General features: G+C 38.2%; 1 protein-coding gene across 10 annotated transcripts in view; it reads left to right on the top strand.

Moving 5' to 3' along the window:
* Positions 1 to 993: 993 nt before the first annotated feature.
* The window catches only part of LRRC4C (leucine rich repeat containing 4C), a 485,302-nt gene continuing 471,921 nt past the window's right edge, over positions 994 to 14,374 (top strand). For all 10 annotated transcript variants that reach the window (XM_039731024.1, XM_039731023.1, XM_039731022.1 and 7 more), the window contains exon 1: positions 994 to 2,035. The gene's annotated coding sequence lies outside the window, so the exon portion shown is untranslated. The remainder of the gene's footprint in view (positions 2,036 to 14,374) is intronic.

The raw sequence follows: 14,374 nt of genomic DNA, 5'->3' as shown, positions 1-14,374 counted from the left end.
TGGCTGTTAAAACTGCAGGGTTTGCTTAACAGTAGAAGAGTTTTACTCCATGTTGGTGGTAAATATTGTGGCCACAGTGCTTATGGATAGAGCCCTGTTACATTGCAGTCCTTTGTGCTACAGTAGCGGTAACAACTGCCACGGTCAGTGCGCTCAGGCTGCTTTGCCACCTACCCTCTGGCTGGTGTACCTAAATCTCCCCAGAGCACTTCCACCGCGTTCAATTACAGTGTGGTTGCTAAAGCTTGTGGTGGTAGCTCTTTCTGTGATATGACACACCAAACTCATTTCATGTAGCTCATTCTTTAGGGAGATCTATCAAGTGTATTTGGCTGCACAGACCCATGAACTGGTTCCTTAAGAGTCCCTCATAGTTATAATTTACTGTAGTAATCCCAGAGCTGCTTCTGAGAAATGGTTTATTTTTGCTTTCATGTTTCTGAAGGGGTCTCAATCTTCAGTCTCCTGAAGGAGTCTGAAGTGTCATCTGCTGCAAAAAGCTGAAATTATGGATGACAAGTGAGACAGCAGCGTTTGCATCCTCAACCTGATGCAGAGGGTCTGAATTACCAGTGGGAAAGCAAAGGCAATATAACGGTTTTCATATTTCATGAGTGAATTACAGCTAGGACTTGTACTTACCACAGCAGAATACTCAGGTTTGTGAACCAATGCAGGTCAGTTATTTAGGCAATACGTGGAAAATCTGTTTTGGTTCTTGGACTGAGAACTTGAAACTCATTTCATAAGTGAAAGGTTTTGGCAAAGCAATTCTCACTAAAGGAGGGAATTCTCCTCAAGCACCTTCATAAATGCAGTGCTGGATGTCTGCCTCTACTGGCATTCTATTTTTTTCTTTTCCTGCCAGAAGTCTTTTCTTTTCTAAAAATATTTACTTGACTCTGCATATCGCTGCCTAATCTAAAGATGGATAATCAAGTGCTGATTTTAAAATCCCAACTGGTTCAGGATATAAGAATGACTTTTAAAACATTGCTAAAATGATCCTTTTGGAACAAATTTTCTAACTGATTATGCTCTTCTGGCTGGTTTCTACACTACCAACCCCCCACTCCCTCCCCCTATAACCACTGCTGCCATCCTAATCTTCTAGACCATTTAGTGCCCTCCTCTTATCCTAAGTAAAATACAATTGCTGGCTCCGATATTCATTAGGTGATAATCCAGATTAATTCAGACTTTGATGTAGAAACAAGTCCCATTTCAGCTGCCAAGAAATCCAGATCGCCCCATGGAAAATGCACACACACATGCACGTACACACACCCGCACGCAGTATGTAGAATGCCTTAAAGAAACTGTAGCTAACCACCTTATTAGTATTCCTCCCTCCTCTGTGTTTCACTTGCAGCAACAGAGGGCTGAGCAAAATGCAGTAGAACAGGGACAGAGACAGAGCTGGCAATCATCTCGGTGCAGGCTGCTGAATGTAGGGGGTGGGGGGGATGCAGCAAAGCAAGATTAATAACCTTGCCATAATCCTGTGCACCCTGGAAGGAGATACCTCCGGTGACTGAGCGGCTCTTGTCTTGATTAATTGGACTGAGTGAATGAGTGGCTGGCAATCCACCTGGTTTGGAGGCGACCCCCTGGTTTTGCTGCTCTCTGAATCCTCTACCCATCTGGGAAGGTAACAGTGAGACATACCATCTGCAGCACACACAGCAGCTATTGGAGGCTACTACTGACAGTTTGCACTACAGTTTTTTGGTGAGCAAGAAGCCAGGTATATTGTACAGTAGGATATTTCTGTGCTCAAGCTACTGAATTTCACAATCTGGTCCTTCAGCAACCCCCTACGCTCCCTTTCCAATTGCCTCTGAGTTCTGGGTTTACTTTTGGCATAATCTTCTGGACACGTTTTGCTGGGGATGGAAGAGCAGTAAATGGAACCTCTGAAAACTAATTGTTTTGCTTGCGTGTGACTCGAGAAATAAAAAAGCTAGAAGAATCACATCCACTTGGAGGAATTTAAATTTCTCTCTGAGAAGTTTATAGAGGGACTGTACTAAAGGTAAGTGCAGGGGATTGTCTACCCCTTCTGTTTCCTTGTTTGTTTCCTGCTTTCTTGTTTAAAGTAAGGGAAAAAGGCTATAATGTTAGTACTGGGTGCATACAGAGTGTGGTGTTTGTAAAGTCTGTGCTTGTAATTTGCATCTCCTTTTTACTTCCTTTTCTGCTTTTTTTTTCCTTCCTTCCCCTGCCATTTGCACAGTAAAAATGCTTGCAAAATAATAATCTATACGGCTCCTCGAAAATGTTAGTTAAATAGCACTATAAAGCTCCTTTTATTTCAAAGGTATTAGAATTTCTAGGAAGAGACATCTTTTTATTAAACAAGCTAAAATATTTGGGAAGTATCTCAAATGGGAAAGAAATAAAGCTTGTACAGTATCTTCAGTAGAAGCCTCCATATTTTCATAAATCTTGTCTAGTTTTTTTCTCTGCATTTCAGTCAGCTCTGGAATGATGAATATGTAAGTACAAAGCTGTTTCTGCTGCTGTTAGCCAAAGGAGAAGGTAGCAGAATAGAAATTTGTGAATTTGTGCATCCACTTACATGAATTTCATCTGTTTGCTTCTCATTAACCTTTTGAATGCTGCTTCCTTTTTTTTTTTTTTGGCTACAAAATTTATGCAATATGCAAGACCAAACAGTAATAACTCTTATGGTATAAAGTGCCAATCACAAATGGGTTTTTGTGGGCCATTAATTTTTGGGATGGGGGTGCTACTAAGCACTCAGGTGACCAAAGTAAATGCTTCATCTGGCATGGTTCATTGCACTCTAGAATTTCTGGAGATCTATCAGTTGTATTGCTCTGGTGCTACTCAGTATTTAAGCCTGGCACTTTGCCTCCCCCTGCACCCCTTCCACCAATGCAGTTTCTACTGTAACAGTATGACTGTTTTAGCATTTCCCATCATTCCATTAAATAATAGAAGTAAAATACCATTGCACTGCAATAGAATCAGAGCTCTTGTTGAGCTTTTTTTTTATTGCTGCACTGATAGTACTTAGCATTCCCAAGGAGGTAAGCAAACCATCTGTAAATACATTTCAAAGATGCTTCATTCTCCAAGTGCAATTGCTAGGTACTCATGACTTTTCAATTATATGAATTTGAATGACTAATATTGAAAAATATCTCTTTAAAATACTGCATAGCTGGATACGTACTGTAAAAAGACAGGGATCAACACAGAGTTCTACTGAGTAACCAGATGTTCAGGGGCTTCTATATGTGTGTATGCAAAGAAAAGGGGAATTGCATCAGATTTGTAAATACAAAGACACATCAGATAGGATGATCTGTTTGGTACAAAGAAGTATAATGACCCTTGTAATAGATCCTGTGTTGTAAAGCTAAAAACTTAATGAAAAGGCTCTGCTTCAGAGTAATCAAATCACTTTATGTTATTGCATCCTGTCAGTCAGTCCCTCTGTTTCCCACTGGTTTTGCATAATAGCTTTAAAGATGGATTAAGGAAGAAAGGAGAACTGGTTATAGGTGTGTTTCCCCTCATTTTCTGGAAGTGATGCTTCTGTGTTGCATGTGCATTTACTGTATATGATTATGACAACCAGATCTTTCTGGGCAGGATGCAGTCTTCCACAGTTTTCCCACATTGTACTTTGCTCAAGCCCCAACTGCGTGTTGCATCAGAATCTTACTTCACTAGGCAATAAGCTGTGTTTGAGCTATGGGGAACAGTATCTGTGTACTGAGGGCCAAACTTATGATTTTTAGAGCCTTACCCTGGGTTTAGAATTGAAGTACTGAATGAGACTACCAAAGCAGAGATGTTTCTGGATGAAAGCAGGGGACAAATGTTCTGCCTGGAGATGAAACTTTAATCTTCTGGCAAAAAGGATGACACATTTTTCTTCGCTTCTGTTTCTGTATATTCTGATATATAGAATAAAATTTAGTAGTGTTGCCTTAAGCAGAGTAGAAGAGCAGTAGCCTGTGTACTGGAAAAGAAGTATGTCATCACTCTTTATGGTGTCCAGGTGTTTTTAATCATCTGTTTTTATGTAGTCATGCTTTTTCATTATCTCCTTATATTGCAGACTAAAGCAAATGCTGGTTATTTGGCATTTTAACAGGCTCACTGAAAAGCAAACCTTGTGCTTCTCTTCCCATGTTCCCCCAGTTGTGTTGGCTTAGTAGATTTTCATTAGAACTTTTCTGGATTTTTTCTTCTGGGTTCTTAATTATACTGTCACCCTTGCTGTTTTTGGGGTTATTTTGGTTATTATGACATTGTATGCAACATAGCATGTTATTGCAAGATCAATTTTGTTTTCTGATACTCTTGTTATTCTCATGGTAAGAATGGAAATTAATAGCACTCAGTTTTGTCATGTTTTATGTGGGAAGAGGCTTTAGCACCAGTTGAACCACATGGGGTTCTTTTTTTTTTTGTTTATAAAAAACCTAAATCAGTAGTCAAATCTATAAAAGGAGTATTGTTTCCTTTTAGTGATCCTTGAATTTAAATTGCATTTCATAGTGTAATGCCCCACATGCCTTCAGTCTCATCTAATGTGTAAAATGCTTTCTCCTCGGTACTCTTTGGCTGCCTGTGTGAGCTCAATCCACAAAGCTTTGTCCATCTTGCTGGAATACGACAGGAAGGTCTGCACAGATCTTGCAGTAAGTGTGTCATAGGTAAAGTGTCTCAGTAGGAGTATTTGTACAGTGAGGTTCTCATGAGCTGAATTGTTTAAATGTTATTTTAAGAGGAAATGGAAGGTAACAGATTTTTTTTTTTCACTTCCAGTAATTGAGCAGCTTTCTTTTCTTGTTGCTGAAGTCAGCCAACCAGGCACTAACCTTCTCCAGCACGTGTTTCTGTGTTTCTAAGACCCAGGGTACTTGACACATGAATTCTTTCTTTCTTCTGGAACAAGCTGGGCTGACAACTGGTAAGGAAATCTTGAAGCAGTGCAATGGCATGGGAGTGATGGGAGGATGGGAGAGAGATGTACCAGCAATTCCAGGACTTAAACCAAAAGAACAAGTTGTGTGGGAAGGCTGAACACGTCATTTTGATTGCTGACTCACTGTGTTGGTGTGCAATATTATCTTACACTAATGTGATGATGCTGGCCTGGTTTTGAAATTAGGAGGCAGAAAAAGAGTAGTTTTTCAGGAACACATTGCTTATGAATGTGTACTACTTTTACAAATATTCTGATCACTGGAAATTCCAGCAGGTGGACTTTGGGTTCTTAACTCTTTAGAAGAATTAATTAAAATTAAGTTTTTTTCCACTTGAAGAAAAATTAAGTTACAAATACATCCTTTGAATTGACAAGTTAAGTGAATGAAGTAAATTATATTCCACACCACCCCAACTCCCCCACACCCCTTCCTACTTTTACTGTTCTTTATTTTCATTCTGTGGCAAGGGATAAGGTTTAGGAGTGAAGGAGACTCCAAAATTCCTTTTCCTAGGCTAGCAAGCAAACATGGTAGGTAATACGCTGCTTAAGAGTCTTGAATCTAAACCAAATTAGTTGTAATTTCTAAAACCAATTTCAGTTTTCATTGTTGGAAGTGTGAAAATGAAGTTTATTTGGGAGATTTGTTTCATTTTTAGCTTGTTAAAAGGACAGTTAATTGCGTTGTTTAGGGAAGACCACCATTGCTGTGTTATTTATTATTTGTCTTCTCACAGATTTAGGTAGCTAAGAAGGCATTCTTTAACAGTAAGAGTTCCTCATATTTTTTCAAATTAGTGTGGAAGTTCATGTACTCTTGAGTTGTATAACAAATTTTCAAAATGAGAGAATAATTTTATTTAGATATTGTAGCTTTCAGGAGTGGCCCAAAAGAGTAACGTTGAGAGCATGGTGTATATATACAGGTGGGAATCTGCTTCCAGAGGTTGTTACTTCTTGGATTGCTCAGATAGTGATGGTGAAGATCAAATGACCCAGTGGTATGCTGAGTTTTCTACAGCCATTTTGTATTGCCAAGGAGGAAACTTAGCATTTTGGTGTCTCACAGTCTGCAAGATGCTGCTGTGTAAGAGCTCTTGCTGCCAAACTTAGAGTGGTTACATAAGGTAGAATCCTATTGATCCTGGGGGAGGATGGTGGGCAGAGATTTCTTCAGAAACTGGAGACTTTCTCGGAACAGATACTGAAGAGGCAGAAAAGTAGCAAGAAATCTAGGTCTCTTCCCAATGTGAATTGAATAAACTTTTTGCACAGACAATTGTATTGTAGTTTGCAAAAATTTATTCACTCAACTGGCCATCAGTGGTAAGTATTCTTTGTATTCTGTGCCTTGCAGAGGTGAACAAAAAGGTGTAAAACTAAAACATGTCTAAATGAAGTTCATAACTGCGACATGAAGGGCTTCTCTTTGCTCATTTTTTACATATCATTGAGCTTGTGAGCTGTGGCCAGCAGATTTTTTCCATAAGGCCCATTCTAATCTATTTGGTAATTTTAGATGTTGTTTTGTTAGGTTAAATTTATGTGAAGGACCCATGAAGCTCAGCACGTACTAGTAACTACAGAATAAATTCCAGTCCTGTTGTCTGTCCTGCTTACAAAAGTAAGAACAGACTTACATCAGTCTCTTTTTAACTTCTCTGAAACAGCTAAATTGGTATGAAGAAAAGATGACAAATGCGGTGGGAGGGCAATAACTCTCTTTTGAAAATGTTTGCTTAATTTCATTTAACTTCCTGTGGGAGCAGTAGAGGCCCTCTCCTTACTCTTGTTTAGTTGTAGGAGAAAATGCAACATGGGACCAGCAAGGAGTGGGCATGTTTTTTGACTGCTGCTTTTTGATATTTGTCTACCAGGGTGTAAACTTTACTGTCTTTTCTGGTGTCCCAGCAATAAATTGGCAAATGAGAAAGAACAGCAATGTTTCTATACTGGCTGTGGTGCATTACTATCTTATTAAATACATGGAAGACATCATTTAGGTATGATTATGTAAATCTAGGGATATCACCTCTTCATCTGTGTGATTTCCCCCTCTCCACTTACTGTTCATCAGTTAAACATTCTTGAAAGCATCATTAGTAGTTACTAGTTGAAGGGACAAAGCAAAGGTGAATGTTCTGAGGGTTAGGTCCTTTCTACAGAGGCTGTCATGTTGGGGCTGCATTAATTTCAACCTATTTTTCATTTTCTCTGGAGTCCCTCATGATAGGGGTGCATTTCATGTAAACCTATAAATCTTCACTATACCCTTGATTATTTCAGGAAGAAAATTATGAGCTTTGAAACTAAATGATCTCCCTACTTAAAACCTGCAAGCGTAGCTGTCTTCAGAAGACAGAAATTTCAGTAGGAAAAAACTGGAGAGAAAAGGGTGGAATAAGATGAACTCAGGTTACCTCAAAAGCAAAAGTAGTTTCCTATTTTTGCAATAATAGAAATAGGGGTTGCATTGTTCAGACTGCATGTGGAAGAAAATTTTCATTTTGCATGCGAAGTGTATTTTGGCAGTTTGGCTGGGAAGAAATGGTTGTAGAGTGTTGTTTTAAATTTTTCAAGTGTATGCTATGGAAATAAGTTAGGTCTCGAGTCTCCATTTTTATTTTCAATAAGGCTAATAACAGGAGAGGCATTATGAAAACTCCATAAGGGACTTGGAGTTCTCTTGAAAAAGTCTTTGAAATCTTAAGGCTTGGATTTATCTAGGAAATTTGAGCTACAGTTCTTTAAATAATGCAATATATATTTAAGTAAAAATAAAACTCAAGCCAGAACAGAACTTCGTGGAAGTACTACCCCACCAAAGACCCTTCAGTTATTGTATTGTAATTGGGTTGAAAATATTAAAGTTGTGTTCTTTACCTGTTCAGATATACAACCATTCCTCTCATTAACTAAAAACAGTTAAGGTCAGTTGAATTAAAAACCTGAAGCAAACTTAGGCAAGCAGAGGAGGTAATTTGTTAAGTAGGTATGCAAGAGCCCAAGTATTTGGAAATAGGTTCAAGTCAAGTGACCAATACATTGAAAATTTGCTATCATGTAATAGAACTGAATGGGTAGGTATTTTCATTACTGGAAAAGAAAATGTTGTGATTTCTGGAGGTTATGAGCTAGACCTCAGAATGTTTAATAGTGGTGGTTTTTATGTAATTAGACAGGTCTTCCATGAAAAATACATGCCAGAAGTGTTGAAAACTTTGACCCTCTTCAGAAACTAAAAAATTATCAATAGATTTGTTTTCAGCTCTAGAACATGCAGAGGAATGTGGTTGAGTTAATGTATGGCTGGACATATGCAACTTGTGTCATCAGGAAGTAAACACTTTTCTTTCTGCTCTTCGTGTTTCATATAACACCTGTTCCACCTGGGGTTTTTTTTGCCTCTGAAATTTGCAGGGGGTGCTCGCAATGGACTGGGCTGTGTATGGTAGCATTGCCCAGAGGGATTTCTTGTTTTCCCGTGACTTGCAGGACAGTGTCCGTGCTCTTTACTGGAGAGCAAGGATTGCCCTGGTTCTCCTTGGCTCTTTCCTCTCTTGCAACTACCATGTGATTTAGATGAGTGGTAAGGGAGAGAGAGTGTAGCATGGCTTGTAAACTTTCCTTTTTCTCCTTTGTCATTGATATTCAAGGCTTGCTGTGGTAACCCGATGCCCTCCTTTTACAGAAGTCACAACCCTTTCAGACCACAAAAGATCCCTTCAGACCGGGATTCCCTTGACAATCAGCTTTATAGTTTAAGCAGCTTTATTCAATACTGACAACAGTGACAGTTGAGAGAGGTAACTAGGAGACTTCTTGTATTATAAATACTTGGCTTGGGAGTTTGTGCCTAAGGGTCTTAAGCTGCCTAAAAGAGTCTCTTAATCTGCTTTAATTCTTCTTATTATATTCTTTTTCTGAAGTAGGCGGAGATGCACAATCTATCTTTTAATTTAGATGGAAAGGGAAGTTCCACACCTGTCTCATTGAACATTGTATTTTTTATATGATATTATGTGATTTATATGTTCTACTAGACATATTTACAGAATGTAGAAAGAGAGGAGAAAACAAGGAGTCTGCCGAAAAACCTTATTTTTATATTGTATATTTCCCCATTTGAAATCAAAGCTTTGCTTTGAATCATGAACATTTCCATGATTTTTCCATCTGGAATGTAATGGATGATTCTGAGGTCTGGCAGTGGAGAAGAGTAACTTCCTCATCTCTTATTTCTCTGTGACATAAACCTACTTCTTTGTCTCTGTCTGGGAATGAGCCAACTTGAAATGTTAATGTTGGTATCAGCTGGAAACCAGCTTCCCCAAAACCATAATTTTCTTTATGATTTTGGATATGGGAAGGGAAACTGTAGGAGAATGTAGAAGGGCAGCCTATAAAGTCGTGGCTTTGAGGATATAACAGAGGTAGAGATGGATAAAATTACTGCTCTGATATTCATAACATCATAAATGTTAACTTTGCTGGTAGAAATGAATTTTGTTATTATTGAGGGAGAAGAAAAGTCATGACTTTTAGAAAGGTGTGCTTTCTAAATCTATGATTATTTAGAAAAATGCAATTCATTTCTTAATGTAACATGAGTCATTATTTCCTAAGATTATTTTGTCCTAGTTTAATGCCTATTATACCATGAGAGTGCTTTCTTTTAAGTAGAATCCACGCTTGAGCTTTTAACAGTTAAAATCTTTTACTTCTGAACGTTGCTGGTGGTTATCCTTCTCCCCATGTTGTTTAACTGTAATTGGTGTACTAGAAGGCTCCTTGCATGACCTTATCCAGGCCCTCAGGCAACAAAATGACTAGGTACTTCCAATAAGGATATCAGTTTATGAGAATAGACATTTGACCTCAGTTGTTCTACAAATTATTGTCTAAATAGTACTTTTCATGTGTAGGTGCGTTTCTGAAGTCACTTCAGGCTGAGACCTGTTTAATTATTTATGCCTAGTAGTAAGCACTACAAGAAGCAGTGGAGAAAAGGTCACTGGAGCAAGAAGAGCATGTCTTCTACACAAGGCCCTGATGTTCCACTTGATTTTAGTAGAATAAATACACAGACACTAGGAAACATTAAGAATTTAAGGTTACATGGCTTTTTACCATTGTTAGTAATGGGACTGGAAATTGCCTTTTGTTAGTATAATAATGTTTGAATTTTTAATTTTACAAAGGAAAAGAAGTGTTTTAATTGTTTTCTTTTCTGAAACAAGTCATGAATATGCTCCTACACTAAAAATGTTTTGAGCAACACTGCTAGTGTAATACTGTGGTTGTTTGGTTTTCTTTTAACATCCCATCTTAAAGGCTGCTACTTGAGCTGTTGGGGTTATTTTCGGTTCTCTAGAATCTCAATTTTATGATTTGATGTTATCATTGAGAAGGAGTTGGTGTGGATGATATGAGATGAAACTAATGTGTTTTGTTCTTGCTTTTGTCCCAGATTGGAAGTCTGTTAGATTCTGTTGTTTTGGTAGACAAAAGAAAAAAATACACCTCAATTGTCTCATTGCCCTATCCATTAGACAGGATAATCCCCAATAGTACTGGAAATATGCACTGCCTTTAAATCTGGACTAGTTCTCTGGCCCTTTTAGAGGGAGCAGGCTTTTTTTTTGTGTCTGTTAAAATTAACAGAGTTCACGTAGATATAAAAAAAGTCTAGGGAAAAGAGTCTTATTTGATCTACTACAGGCGTATGTAGCCACTTTGTGATCTGTCTTACTTGTTTTTCCTTTCTCTGTGACCAGTTTTCCTGTAGGGTAAAGAGTGTACAGATTTATGTACTGTATAGACTACTAAAACTGTTATTGAGCGATTGCATTATGCTGGCAAATTGCTCCCCAGTGCATGGTTACTACCCCTCAGGACAAAAATGAGAAGCTTCCCTGCCACCACCTTGTGTCCTTCTGATGGTATTTCTGATTAACTTGCTTTCTCTGCATTACAGTAACAAATATCTTTAATGGCATTTCATTATACGTATGATGCCCCAAGTTTCATCAAATAAGGAAACGCTTTTACTTGCTTGGGCTTTCAATTTCTACTTGCAGTCACTCAGCAAGCAGTAATTTTTTTGAATTTATTGTTGAATAGCTGATAAAATGAAATAGTTTTGTAAGGTAAAGCAATACTTTGCTTTAGAGATCAAATTATTTAAACTGGCAGAACTGTAGCAAAACAGGATGTCCAAGCAATGCATTGTTGTAAGGGTCAAGACTGTGGTTCCGATATTTGGTCTTTTGCTACCTGTGACCTTTAGTGCCTAAAATTTTTCTCTTAAGCTGCTCATCCCCAGGCAGAAGTGATGATCAGTACATCGTTGTTGCCTTGCTGCTGCCTTTTGCATTACCTTCATTGGCTAAGTAGTTTTAAAACTTCATTGCAGTAGTGCAGGCCACATGGAGAAATGGATAATGTTGGGGACACCTGAATCAGAACTACCTGTAACAAGACATCTCTAGGACTGATGCAACTGCTATTCACTTTGGATGAGGGCAATAAAAGTGGATCACCATGTCGGGATAGTGGGCAGCTTTTGTGTCATTAGCAATGTTGTTTTGGCTTTGTTTGTAAATATTGTCATCGTCATTTCAGTCTTGTACTTTGCTTGCTTTGCATGCCCTTTGCTGGTAAGGATGGAGATGAAATATGCAAGCAACTTCTGACTCATTCCCTTCACACTGGCTCAAGAATAATTTGAGAAGGATTAAGCAATAGTTGAGTCACTAAAAGTCACTAAATCAATCGTGAAGTTCTGACTTGCTGTATTGGAGGCTGTGTCTTGCTTTCCATTGTTTTGCATAGTCCTCTGTTCACACTGGGTGTGAAATCCAGCCACAGTTTGTACAGCAGCTTATGCTAATACATCATATTACAAATCCTGCTCTGGAATTGCAGGGTTGATTCTGTTTTCCCCGAGTAGAAACAACAAAGTAGGACTGTAAGATCAGTTTGAGTAATAGAGATGAATATTACAAAACCCATACAAGTGACGAGCTGCTTTAATTGCTTTGTAGCTGCATAGGGAAACTTGAAGACAGGTACTGCTCTGAGGACACTGGCTAGCAGAACTCAGAATAGCTGGACCATGTAGCAGATCCAGGGCTTAGGGTTCTGATAGTAGTCCAGCCAGCTGCTCCCAGCAAAGGCTCTGATTTCAGTGTTTGGTACAATAACACCTGTAGCAAGAATTTTAACAAAGTTAAGGTTATGTTGCCTTAAACATCATAGTCACAAATTTAGAGGAATCTCTGCCCCCTGAAGATGATCTGTATGGTGTTTAATGAATATGAAGATTGTAGGCTTCCATCAAAAAGTAATATGACTCTGGTGATTACTCTTAAATTTATGGACTATAATAAAACATTAATACAGCATATTCCTGTTGAATTAGCCCATAGCATCTAATGTTTGGAGTGTTATTTTCTATTGAATATTATTTGAAGATCCAAAAATAGAAAATTGTTATTAAAAAGCAAGTTTTCACTATCTCCCACCTTAGTACATATTCCTTTACAGGGCAAATGTGTTTAAATTTAGGCTTATTTACAGCTGAAATGCAGAATAACACTAATATTTTACCCATTCACATCTGTTGTAGTACAGATTTGTTTAAAATGGTTCAAAAAGATGGTGGGAAAATTGTTATTAAAAAGCAAGTTTTCACTATCTCCCACCTTAGTACATATTCCTTTACAGGGCAAATGTGTTTAAATTTAGGCTCTTATTTACAGCTGAAGCACAGAATAACACTGTAACATTTTACCCATTTACATCTGTTGTAGCACAGATTTGTTTAAAGTGGTTCAAAAAGATGGTGACTTTGAGTTCTGATTTTGGAAATTAATGCATTAAGCATTGCAAATTCACAAGAGATGATGAAACTATGTGGAGTTTAAATTTTCTTGGATATGATGAGACAAAATTTAAACACTATGTTTACGTTCATTACTACGTATGTGTATCTTCCCTGAGAAAGCTTAAAAATAATTTAAAATTCCCAACCTGAATAAGAAAAAGCACTGAGTCCTTCAAGATAGTCCCTACCACCCTATGTATAAATACAACTATTATTTAAATAATACTGTTAGTAACACTTTAGTTGTATGATGTTCTGTCACTGTCAGAATGAGGTTGTGCCTGTATCAAAATACTTTGGGCTAGTTTTTTTTATGAAACAACTTGAACTGACTTTGCCTTTTGATTTCAGATCTTCATAAATGCTTCAAAAACTCCTCTTGTCTCTGCTGCCTTCATTGTTCTCTTAACACTGCATTACACAAGCATTTTCAGACTTTATTCACAGAGTAACACAGTATTTATTAAGAAATCCATTCCTGTTCTCATATATACAGCTAGAAATAGTGTGCATGTGAACATATATTATTTCAGAAGTTTCAAGTGCTTCTGCATTAAGAAATCCATTCCTGTTCTCATATATACAGTTAGAAATAGTGTGCATGTGAACATATACACTCATCTATTATTTCAGAAGTTTCATGTGCTTCTGTCATAATCACTTATGCTACAACAGAAGCTGATTTTCTGTTCACAACACTAAAACTTGTACTTGTGAGGTGAACAGCTATCTGAAAATATTTAGATTATTTTTTTGGTTTTGTTTTAGACTATGGAAGGATTAAGTTTCAGTGGTGTGTGCCCTGCCTTTTCTTCAAACTTTAGTTGTGTGTTTCACTGACTGCAAATATTTGCCTCCTCTCCCTTAGTACTTCCATTGAACTTCCTCTGTAAGTCTTTAGAAAGACTGGAGCCCAGCATTTAAAGCCATTTAAGTGAGCTGTATCTCTACTTTAAATATTTTAATCTCTTCTCTTTGCTGATTTTTTTTAAATTTTTTCCTTTTTTTCTTTTTTTTTCCCCCCCGGATTCCTTACTGAGTTTTATCACGATTGAAAGTGGTTTAAAATCGGTTTGTTTTCTTAGTGATCTGGAGGCGCTTAAAGCATAGCTCTTAAAGAAGAGCCTCTTCTAAATTCAGTGTATGGTGGTGCAGCAGAAGCCTTGGAAGCAGTCACCAGCAGGGCTCGTGGAGCTCCGCTCCAGCTGCTTTTGCTGCCGAATTGCACCGGGGAGGGGAAGAGCGGAGTGGGGAAGCAGCCGGGCAGACCGCGGTAAAGCATCGTGCCGCTAAGCGAGCAAGCGGAAGCACGAGGAGGGGAAGAGCGGAGTGGGGAAGCAGCCGGGCAGACCGCGTGCTTCGTGCATCGTGCCGCTAAGCGAGCAAGCGGAGGCGGTGCTAACAGCTCATTAATTCCTTAGCTTCGGGTTTTGTTGTGGCTTAATATGCTTATTGCAAGCATGTAAATCCAATAAAAAAATGGGTGAAATGACCTTATTACCTCTCCCAATCTC

The sequence above is a fragment of the Passer montanus genome, unplaced genomic scaffold (assembly GCF_014805655.1).
Source record: "Passer montanus isolate IOZ18808 unplaced genomic scaffold, ASM1480565v1 scaffold75, whole genome shotgun sequence".
NCBI classification, from domain to species: Eukaryota; Metazoa; Chordata; class Aves; order Passeriformes; family Passeridae; genus Passer; species Passer montanus.
The sequence above is the reverse complement of the archived record's forward strand: the minus strand, read 5'-3'. Positions and strand labels throughout refer to the sequence as shown.